The sequence below is a fragment of the Schistocerca gregaria genome, chromosome 5, assembly GCF_023897955.1.
Source record: "Schistocerca gregaria isolate iqSchGreg1 chromosome 5, iqSchGreg1.2, whole genome shotgun sequence".
NCBI classification, from domain to species: domain Eukaryota; kingdom Metazoa; phylum Arthropoda; class Insecta; order Orthoptera; family Acrididae; genus Schistocerca; species Schistocerca gregaria.
The window spans coordinates 160279307-160291510 of record NC_064924.1 but is presented as its reverse complement, the minus strand read 5'-3'; the positions used below and the strand labels follow the sequence as shown (position 1 = coordinate 160291510).

At 43.8% G+C, this 12204-nt stretch overlaps 1 pseudogene; it reads right to left on the bottom strand.

Moving 5' to 3' along the window:
• Positions 1–438: 438 nt before the first annotated feature.
• On the bottom strand, positions 439–556 carry LOC126274365 (5S ribosomal RNA; annotated as a pseudogene).
• Between the last annotated feature and the right edge of the window lie 11648 nt (positions 557–12204).

Below are 12204 nucleotides of genomic sequence, written 5' to 3'. Positions count from 1 at the left end.
TCCGTTCCTAAACACCACAGGGAAGAGAAGATGTCAAAGTGTAACATTCCTTTCTTTCTTCCTTCCTTCAGGAACTTCAGGTATTCAGTCTCGCTATTGTGCCAGACCAGATATGCTCACCTAAACTGTAAATTGTCCTGTCTCTTACAGATATTTCCTATCCCAGTACAATGTTCAGTGCCCCTCACCTCAAATCATCCATCCATATCCCAATACTGAACTCAACTCAACTCCTCCCGAACAGGCCATGAAGGCCCAACGGGACCGACCGGCCGCCGTGTCATCCTCAGCCCACAGGCGTCACTGGATGCGGATAAGGAGGGCCAAGTGGTCAGCACACCGCTCTCCCGGCCGCATGTCAGTTTGCGAGGCCGGAGCCACTACATCTCAATCAAGTAGCTTCTCAGTTTGCTTCACAAAGGCTGAGTGCACCCCGCTTGCCAACAGCGCTCTGCAGACCAGATGGTCACCCATCCAAGTGCTAGCCCAGCCCGACAGTGCTTAACTTCGGTGATCTGACGGGAACCGGTGCTACAACTGCGGCAAGGCCGTTGGCATCTTTATACTAGGAATCAGAAATATCTCACCTCTAGTGTGAACACTATTACTTTCCACAGCGAAAGTGGATTTTAAAAATGATTTTTTGCATAATTTTATAGAGTGAGACGCATGCAGTGCTGTTTCCTCCACGTAAATTAATTATGCCAAATTGTTCCTGCTCCTTCCGCAATTACAACCACATACATACTCCGCAAGCCACCAAACGATGGAGGGTATCCTGTACGACTATTAATCGTGTCCTTTCTTGTACCATTCGCAGATACAGCGAGGGAAAAACTGCCATCCATACCCCTCCGTATGAGCACTAATTTCTCGTACATTACCCGCATGACCTTAACGCGGAAAGTACGTTGGCGGCAGTAGGATCGTTCCGCAGTCAGCATCAGACGCCCTGCCTCCAGGGAGTCCCATTTGAGTTCCCGAAGCATCTCCGCAACACTTGTGTGTTGTTCGAACCTACCGGTAACAACTCCAGCAGCCCGCCTCTGAATTGCTCCGATGTCTTGCTACAGTCGGACTTTGTGCGGATCCCAAACACACGAGCAGTATTCAAGACTAGGTCACATTGGCATCCTATAAGCGGCTTCCTTTACAGACGAACCACACTCTCCTAAGATTCTCCCAATAAATCTAAGTCGACCATTCGCTTTCCCCACCACACTCTTGACATGCTCGTTCCAGTTCATACCGCTTTGCAACTTTACGCCCAGATATTTAGCTTATCTGTCTCTAGTAAAATTATTGCATTATGTGGTATTAACGTTCGATACCACACATGTTAGGGGTTGCAGTTATCGACCGCGGTCCGTACTAGCATCGTTGGACCCGCGAGTCGCGACTAGCGCCGCTCCGCGGCTTGCAAAAAGTCTCTAGCATGCGCTCGGCCACTCTTGCTCGGGACGTCAAGTAGGAAAGTAGTAGAGCCTTCAGCTGATAGGAAGCAACCTCTAACAAGGCACTTAGTTAAAGTGTGGCCTACGTGATGCCTCTATAGCTCTCTGTTGGTAATTATATTCCTCCTGGCTATGAAGACTCCTGTACCACCAGTGAAGTACAATACATTATTTTTTACCAAAGACTTCTAGTAATTTAGTTGTTATAAACCCAGCTCATGCAGCCAGCTCCTTATTGGATTTACTGGCAAACCTGCTGTTCATGCAAAGAAGAAATTTAGCATCGGCCATCAGTCATTTGCATTGACGTCGATTCGTTCGTCGTCATCATAACATATTCGAACTCAGATTATGTTCTAGAATTCTGCATCAAATCAACGTTACGGCTACTGGTAAGTAATTTGGCGTTTCCGTTCTTTTATGATCCTCTTTGCACAGCACCTAAAACGAATATACACATTCTCTGCCTGTCCAACGAAACACTTTACCTCTTGATTTTCAACATTACAGAGAAGAAAAAAAAGGCGTTTAACGTCCCGCAGGACCATGAAGTTATTAGAAGAAAGGTACAAGCTCGAATATCGTGAGAATGGTGAAAAATAGCGGCCACATCCAAAAATTTTACCCCGGCTTGATTGATTTATGAAAGCGATGGAAATTTTTATGGCAGAACAAAGGTTCAAGCAAATGCTCTTGCAGCATCTAGAATTCCGGCATCCACTGGTCATTCATCATCTTAAACAAATGGTTTAATCACTTTTCAATAGAAGCCTCTCAGGGAAAAAAAATAATCGGCACTTATACCTATGCATCGGAAATCTGCGTCCCATTCATTTTTGCACTTCTTTGACATCGTATGAGAGGGTTTCCACCTAATGTCTACTGAAAAAATGCTAAATTCGACAGGTGAAAGACATTCTAAAATTTATGCGTAACGTCTGTCATTATGTATCGCCGAGAAGTGCCGTGACATCTCTGCTCTCACCTAAGTGCTGGGTCCAGATAGACGTCCTTGAAAGATCCATGTAAAACGACATCTCCATTTCCATCAAAGAATACATTGAAAATAATAATATCTTCCTTTTTCGCGCTGTCACTCATTCCAAAATATTTCAAATCTCAAAAACATCCTCTTCGATAAAAAACATCAAAAAAGACACTAGCGCCAAAATTTACCTTGTGTAACCATGTCGACATGATCGATCCATACGTCGAAGTATATGGAAAGAATAGCTAACTCAATCAAAAGCCTATCCTGTACCTAAACATGTCGCTTCGCTTTACTTATATGGGCTATCAAGTCACCCCAAGTCACTCCAATGCGAAAATCCTCAGCTCCTGGTCTGCTCACCCAGTAGATTTTTCCAACATTTTAAGCATAGTACATTTTGTGTATTAAATTTCTTTGTCCTTGAATGCTATATTTCTCATCCGCGTGTGTTGACATGCACAGTGCCGTTGGTTGCAGGGATGTTACCACCTTTCTTGTACTGAGTGTTCCATTTAACTTGACCACACCAATTAGCTGTTTCATTATCCAGCTGCACCGCCTTTCTTCTAACCCCATTCGTTACAAAAATATGAACAGCATTACGTCCTCTTTAAATAGCACTCTGTATTTTTTTCATTCGAAACTGCATTTAATCTTCTCAATACTTCTTCAAAAATGTGTCACAGTATACCATTCAAACATAAAATTATTGAAAACGTAACACTAAGTAGACTTTGACTGCTTTACACTAGCACAGAGTGCAAGCAACCGCGATGTCGGGACTCGTCCATTTGTTGGAGGTAAGAGGAAGTCATGCAGACTGCCTTTTAACACCTTTACCAGAAACAGTCTTGGGCTGCTAGCTCCATAGCCAACACCCAATGGAAATATTTAGGAGCTTGCAACTACCAACAGGCCTGACCATATCGTTGGTCAGTGCTCATGATTTCAACATAGCAACGATGGTTACTGAAGTTACTAAATCCATCAGGAAGACTAGGAAAGTAAACCTTCTGTAAAGAAGAGAAAAGATGTTGTCAGCGTCCCTATAACACAGTGAATGGATATCATTTAGTTCCAGTATCATGGACGTAAATTAATTACGGACGAAGTTTAAGCGAGTTGTAAATTGCGTTCTGGAGACGTACGGTTGTGTTCCTCCGTGGTTTAATAAGAAAATTCGGAAATTTCTGAGGAAGCAGATGCTGCAGCACTTAAGGTTCAAAAAAGTACGCGAAAATCACGACAGCGAAAAGTTAGTAGAAATTTGTGCGTCTGTAAAAGTGTCAATCCGCGAAGCTTCAACGACTCCACATCCATACCTTAGCAAAAGATCTCGTATAAAACTCGAGAAAATTCTGATCCTAGGTAAAATCGTTAATCGGATCGAAGGCACCTGGTCAGTCACTCGTTGACCAGTCTGGAGTTGGCAAAAGAGGTTTTCATTTTTGCATTTAAGAAATCATTCACATAGGAGGATAATACAAACATACCGTCACACAGACTCCTGTATGGCGCACATAGTAATAAGTATCCCTGATATTCAGAAGCATGTGAAACAGTTGAAAATAAGTCAGTCGACAGGTACGGATGGAATCCCAGTTTGGTTTTACCGAGAGAACTCTACGACATTGGCCTCTTACTTAGTTTCCATTTATCGCGAATCTCTCGCCCAGGGCAAAATCCAAATGGAGTGAAAAAAAAAACGTAGGTGATTCCTATATATAAGAAGAGAAAATGAAACGGACGCACAAAATTACAGATCGATATCCTTAATATCACTATGCTGTAAGATTATTAAATATATTCTCAGTTCGAATGTAATAGATTTCCCTGAGAGGAAAAACTTCTGACCATAATTCAGCACGGACATAGAAAGCATCACTGGTGTGAAACGCAGCTTGTTCTTTTCTCACACGATAACCTGAATCATGTGAACCATGAATGAAGAGCAACAGGCAGACTGCATATTTCTCGAGATGCGGAAACCGTCTGACCCACTGCAGACTAATAACTACAGTACGACCATACGAAATAGCTTCCCAGTTACTCGAGTGGCTCGAAAATTTCTTCACTAATAGAACCCATCATATTGTCCTTGACGGCTGCTGTTCGTTACAGACAAGGGTGTCTCAGGACTGTCACTAGAAATGTGACAGGACTTGGTTGAAATGGCTCTGAGCACTATGGGACTTAACTTCTGAGGTCATCAGTCACCTAGAACTTAGAACTACTTAAACCTAACTAACCTAAGGACATCACACACATCCATGCCCGAGGCAGGATTCGAACCTGCGATCGTAGCGGTCGCGCGGTTCCAGACTGTAGCGCCTCGAACCGCTCGGCCACTCCGGCCGGCGTGACTGGACTGCTCTTTCTTGTATTTACACCAACGGTCTGACTAACATGATTAGCAGCAATTTGCCACTTTTTTTCTGATGACGCTGTTGTGTACTGGGTGATGTCGCCCTTTAATTCACTCTAGGGCAAGATGACCTACATAAAATTTCTAGTTCATGTAATGAATAGGAGTTTGATTTAAATGTAGAAAAATGTAAGTTAATGAATATAAACAGGAAAAACAACCTCGCAATGTTCGAATACAGGCGTGTGCAACTTGAAACAATCGAGTCTATTAAATATCTAGACATAACGTTGCAAACCGATATGGAATAGAAAAAGCACGTATGAAAGCCAAATGGTCGACTTCGGTTTATTTGAAAGACTTTCAGGATAGAGATCCCTTATACCACAATAGTGCGATCTATTATTGAGTACTACTCGAGTGTTTGGGATCCCCAGTAGGTCGGATTGGAGGCAGACATCGAAGCAATTCACAGGCAGGCTCCTAGATTCATTACCGGTAATTCGATCAACACCCGAATATTGCGGAGATATTTCGTGAATTCAAATCGGTATGCCTGAAGGAAGTCCAATAAGAAAATTTAGAGGTACAGCATTTGAAGGCGACTGCAGAACGATTCTACTGCCGCTAAGGTACATTTTGCATAAGGACCACGAAGATGAGATGAGAGAAATGAGGGCTTCTACGGAGGCTTGTAGACAGTCGTTTTTCACTCGATCTATTGCCAAGTAGAGCAGGAAGAGAATGTCTAGTAGTGGTGCAAGGTACCCTCCGCCATGCACCATACGCTGATTTGAGGATCAAGTATGTACGTGTAGATATAGTTGAAAACTAACGTCACGGAGACCTCGAAGTTAGAGCACAGACAGCGGTCTTTGCACGTCATACGTGAAACAGCTGCTGCCCAAATTTCCGACTGGACCAGTGGTAGTCGTGCAGTGTTCCCATTAGCACCCCATACCACGGCATAGTGCGACTGTGCCTTACAACCATGGTTAACTTAGTCTGGGTACGTCCGTTCTTCTTGGATTCGCTATATAGGAAGCCATCAGTAGTGATGATTTACTCGAGACTGGGGCTCTTCTGCGAAGACGCTTGAGACCAATGTACTGGGTGGATGCACCACCGTCGCCGAACCTCTCTCTGCTGCCATCTCATGAGAAGCTGCAACAATGGTCGCGAAGCTGACTGGAGAGGTCCATATATCGTGGCACTGTTCGTATGGCTACGTACCTCGCTGCAAACAAGCTCATAGCATGACTTTTGTATCCCGCCTGGATAGGCGGTGAGTGGGTCTGCTCCTATGAACTGCTTCTGAAATATAAGCCGAGATTGGAGGCAGCGAGTAGGAGCAGGAGAGGTGAAGCACTTCGGTACTGCATGTAACTTAAACACTTTTAATAGAGTTTAACACACAAGTACATATCAAATGTATACATAACTTTGGCTGGGATGAGCATGTAGGTGTGAAGCCGTAGTCCATGTCTAATCCTGTGAAGTTTGTATGACTGTTCTGTATAAACTCAGCCGGCCGGGGTGACCGAGAGGTTCTCAGCGCTATAGTCTGGAACCGCGCGACCGCTACGGTCGCAGGTTGGAATTCTGCCTTGGGCATGGATGTGTGTGATGTCCTTAGGTTAGTTAGGTTTAAGTAGTTCTGAGTTGTAGGGGACTGATGGCCTCAGAAGTTAAGTCCCATAGTGCTCAGAGCCATTTGAACATTTTTTTGTATAATCTCAAAACTAACAAATACTAGTAGCTGTCCAAATTTTGACTGAACGTAACTAATAAAAAGCCTCAATAGCAAGCTGGCCCACTCGGTAGTAGAAGCGATATTTCCAGGCCATCTGCTCTTGATGAAATGGACGGAAATCAAGACGGCCCTCCCTAAGCTCCACAGCGTCGGCCAGAGGACGCAAGGCATAAAATGGCAGTGGATTGGCGGTACTTTCAGTTGTACTCAGGTGATTCACGTGAAAAAGTTTCCGATGTGATTACGGTCGCATAGTGGGAATTAACAAACTTTAAAAGCGGATTGATGGTTGGAACCAGACGCATGGGAGATTCCACCCAAGTGTCAAGAGTGTGCCGAGAATATCAGATTTCATGCACTACCTGTCACCACAGACAACGCAGTGGCCGACGGCCTTCACTTCACGACCGAGAGAGCAGCGGCCTCTGCGTAGAGCTGTCGGTGTTAGTGGGCTATGGCAGCAGACGACGGACGCGACTGCCCTCCTAATAAGCACGACATCACCTGCAGCGCACCTGCTGGGCTCGTCACCGTATCGGTTGGACTCCAGACGACTGGAAGACCTCGGCCTGGTCAGATGAGTCCCGATTTCAGTCGGTAAGAGCTGATGGTAGGTCTCAAGTGTGGCGTTGACACCACGAAGCCACGGAGCTAAGTTGTCAACATGGCACTGTACAAGCTGGTGGTGGCTCCATAAGGGTGTGGGCTGTGTATACAAGGATTGGACTGGATCCTCTGCTCCAACTGAACCGATTACTGACTGGAAATGGTTATGTTCGGCTTTTATGGAGACCATTTGCAGCCACTCATGGAGTTCATATTACCAAGACATGAAGGAATTTTTATGGATGACGGTGTGCTATGTCACCAGGCCACAATTGTTCGAGACTGGTTCTACGAACGTTACGGACAATTCGAGGGAATTCTTTGGCCACTCATATCTCCCAATCTAAATCCCATCGACATGTATGAGACCTAACCGAGATGTCAGTCCTCGCACAAAATTCTGCACCGGCAATACTTTCGCAGTTATGGAAGGCTTAAGAAGCAGCGTAGCTCAATATTTCTGTAGCGGATTTCTAATGACGTGTTGAATCCATGCCACGTCGAGCTACTGCACTATGTCGGGTAAAAGGAGGTCTGACTCAATATTAGGCGACGTCCCCTGACTTTTCTCACTTTACTGCGTATGTCTGTCTTCCCAGGCGCTGGTCCTGTGCGGTCGGTGAGATCAGCAGTGGTCTAGATTGTGACAGTTCTGAACTCAGTCATACCATATAAGCACAAGGGCCGACGGATTACACCCATTCCGAGCAGGAATATTACGGAACGGCAAACTGCTGTCTCGACAGGCCGTATCATGACTCCGTCAAATTCCGAAGCGTGCTGGTGGACGTTTCGCCTCCTTACCCGGAGGTACAGCACGATCACATACATCCAAATTTACATTCTCTTTCTGAATGAGGAACTAGTAAGTGGCTTTTCGTGCCTGCTGACAATTGTTTTACTCAACAATGGGTTCATGAGACTTCACTGAAATGCCTTTATGGTGCTGGGATTTTAATGACCATCAGAGTATCTCCAGACAAATTGATACATTTCCCACCGCTATCATAAAAGCTTTGGATGAGAAACTTAGGGATCTTCATATCCTCTATATTCAGTGAGACTCCTCAGAATGCAAATCAGAATGCTAAACGCAGCCTACAAAATATATGCAGACGTATTAAAATAATAGATTTTATTCCTGAGTCATCAGTCTTCCGGTTGGTTTGATGCAGCCATCCATGAATTCCTCTCCTGTGCCAAACGTTTCACCATAGTAGCATTTGAAACTTACGTCCTCAGTTATTTTCTGGACGTATTCCAGTCTTTGTCTTCTTCTACAGTTTTTAACCTCTACACTCCCTCCAGAACCGTGGACGTTATTCCCTGATGTCTTAAAACATGTCATGTCACCTTGTGTAAAACCTCCTCATTCCTTATCACTCCACGTAATTTTGAGTATTCCTCCGTAGCACCACATCTCAAATGCACTAATCTGCTCAGTTCCACTTTCTCACAGTTAAAGTTTCACTACTACACTATGCTGTGCTCCAAACGTACATTCTCAGAAAATTCATATTCAAATTATTACCAATGTTTGATACTAATAGACTTTTCTTACCTAGTAATGCCATTCCTCCTTTCTCTGTCCATTGTGGGTTATCTTGCTCCAGAGGTAGTATAATTCTTTAAAGTCTACTACTTAGTGATCCTCAGTTTTGATGTTAAGTTTCTCGTTGTCATTTCTAGTACTTCTCATTACTTTCGTCTTTCTTCGGTTTACTCTCAATCCATGTTCTGTACTCATGAGACTGTTCGTTCCATTCAATAGATACTGTAATTCTCCTCCATTTTCTCCAATGTTGTCAATGTGATCAACAAATTTTATCGTTGATGTCCTTTAACCTTAATTTTAATCCCACTCTTCAACCTTCCTTTTATTTCCGCCTTTGCTTCTTCGATGTACAAACTGAACAGTAGGGAGGAAAGACTACATCCCTGACTTACACCCTTTTTAATCCGCGCACTTCGTTCTTGGTCTTCTTGTATTATTGTTCTCGCTTGGGTCTTGTACGTATTGTGTATTACCCGGCTTTCTCTATAGCTTACCTCTACTTTTCTCAAAATTTCGAACATCTTGCAGCATTTTACATTGTCGAAAGCTTTTCCCAAGTCGACAAACCCCATGGACTTGTCTTGAATTTAGCCTGCATCTCGTGGTCGTGCGGTAGCGTTCTCGCTTCCCACGCCAGGGTTCCCGGGTTCGACTCCCGACTGGGTCAGGGATTTTCTCTACCTCGTGATGGCTGGGTGTTGTGTGCTGTCCTTAGGTTAGTTAGGTTTAAGTAGTTCTAAATTATAGGGGACTGATGACCATAGCTGTTAAGTCCAATAGTGCTAAGAGCCATTTGAATCATTTTTGTCTTGAATTTCCTTCAGTTTTGCTTCCATTACCAAAAGCAACGTCAGAAATGCCTCTCCGTTGCCTCTACCATTCATCAAACCAAACTAATTGTCAAGTAACAGATTCTCGATTTCCTTTCCCATTCATTTATATATAATTCTCTCACTTGGCTGCTCTTGCAGTCTTCGAAACTGTGTGGATGATATTTTTCCGAAAACCCGATGGTATTGGGGTGGCGCATAAGTTCGTAGCGTTTTTGCTTAAGTTTAATTAACACAACAGATACACATAACAGAGGCTATAGTCATCAATGACATATTCTTCTTCACTATTTACAAAAGCCTGTCAACATTGGGGTAACACTAGTGGAGCTACGTTCGGAGCGAATTTTCATCTGGAAAGGAAGTTCCTAGCAGGTTGTTCGACAGAGAGAGGAAAAGGTGAAAGTTGTTTCGAATGTTCACATGTGTGTGAATTCCTAAGGGACCAAACTGGTTAGGTCATAGGTCCCTAGACTCACACTCTACTTAATCTAACTTAAACTAACTTATGCTAAGAACAACACACACCACCATGCCCGAGGGAGGATTCAAACCTCCGGCGGGAGGGGCCCGAAAGTAAGAGGGCGCAATGTCAGGCGAATAAGGTGGGTGCGGAATGACTTCCCAATCCGACTCCAGTATAGTGCTTTTTGCCAGTCTATCAAAATGAGGGCGGCTGTTATCGCGGAGTAGCATCACTTCACACGGTCTTAGTGGTTGTTGTTCTTGAACTACGCCTGGAAGACTTCTTATTCGTTGACAAGTGATGGTTACACATCGTGGAAGCAACTTGCAGCACACCCCACCGTCGCTGTTCCGCCAAATACATAACATTATTTTTTACGGATGAGAGGGTCGTTGCGACCGAGCGGTTCTAGGTGCTTCAGTCCAGAACCGCGCTGCTGTTGCGGTAGCACGTACGAATCCTGCCTCGGGCATGGATGTGTGTGATGTCCTTAGTTTAGTTAGGTTTAAGTAGTTCTAAGGTAAGGGGACTGATGACCTCAGATGTTGAGTCCCATAGTGCTCAGAGCCATTTAAACCTCTTTTGCGGATGCGCGTGGGGCTTCACCAGTAATGACACAGAGTAGGAATGTTGGATTCTGTTCAGTAGCCAGTTAATGACGAACAAGGAGAGGTGGACACCATTATTTTTTTTACTATCCCCATTGCATGCAAATGTCGCACGATAGTGGAATGATCACTTTTCGTCACATCTGCAAAATGGCGTGGATCACTGTGGGTTAATGTGTTGAAAATATCTTTACAAAATCCCAAAGGTAATCCATAGCGTTGAGAGTCACCAGTGTCAAATCGATCCTCCTTAAAACTAAAAAGCCATTTCCTTGCCGTGTTCTGTCCAGTGACATTGTCCCCATACACGGCGCAAATGCTTCTGGCTGCCTCCGCTGCAGTCTCGCCCCCCCCCCCCCCCCTTCCCACTCAACTTTGGCAATCATTTTGTAGTGTCCACAGCTCCATTCACGATATCCAACTGGCGAAATGACAATATGTAAACTCAAATAGCGTCAGTGAGCTACAAATAAAACGGACAATCGATAAATAAACCAATAGCAGCCGGAATACCAACAAGCAAAACAAAATCACTATTAACTTATGCACCAACCAAATATATGGATTGCCTTCGTACCAACGTGAACAATCGTTGCCACTTCGCCTAGTTATTTCAGAAGTTCCAATGGAATGTTATCTGTCCCGTGTGCCTGTTTGTTCTTAAGTTGTCCAATGCTCTTTTAAATTCTGATTCTAGCACTAGATCCCCTACCTCTGCCCTTTTGACTTCTGTCTCTTCTTCTATGACGCCATGAGGTCCTGCCCCTTACAGAGCTCTTCATTGCACTATTTTCACCTATTCGCTCTCTCCTTTGCATTTAAAAGCGGACTTCCTAATACACTCTTAATGTTATCACCCATGCTTTTAATTTCACCAAATGTTGTTTTGACTTTCCCGTATGTTGAGTCAGTCCTTCCGGCAATCATTTCTTTTTCGATTTCTTCCTACGTTTCATGCAGACATTTTGTGTTAGGTTCCTTGCAGTTCCTATTTCTTTCATTCCTAAGCGACTTGTACTTTTGTATCCCTCAGTTTCACTGAACATTTTTGTGCTGCTTTCTTTAGTAGATAAATTGAAGTATTGCTTCTCACGGTATCTCCACAGTTACGTTCTTTATAATTATGTTTTTCTTTCCAACTTCTCGATGAGCTATTTATTATTACAATACCTATAGCCTCAGGAAATTTCAAGCATTTCTCTTCATACTTTAGCATTTCCGTATCCCATTTCTTAGCGCATTTATTCTCAGTGACTAGTCTCTTAAACTTCAGACTACTCTTCAACATTACTAAATTGTGGTCTTAGTTTACATCTGTTTATGGGTATGTCCTACAATTCAATATCTGATTTCAGAATCTCTCCCTGACCATGATGCAATCGAATTGAAATATTCCCGTATCTCCCGGCCTTTTCCAAGTGTACCTCTTCCTCTTGAGTAATCGCTATTATTAGCTGAAACTTACTTCAGAAGTCATTAGTTTTCTCCTCTCTCATTTCTACTACCAAGCACATATCTTCCCCTAACCCTTTCTTCTGCTTCTCCTACTACCGCAATCAAGTACCCCATTACTGTT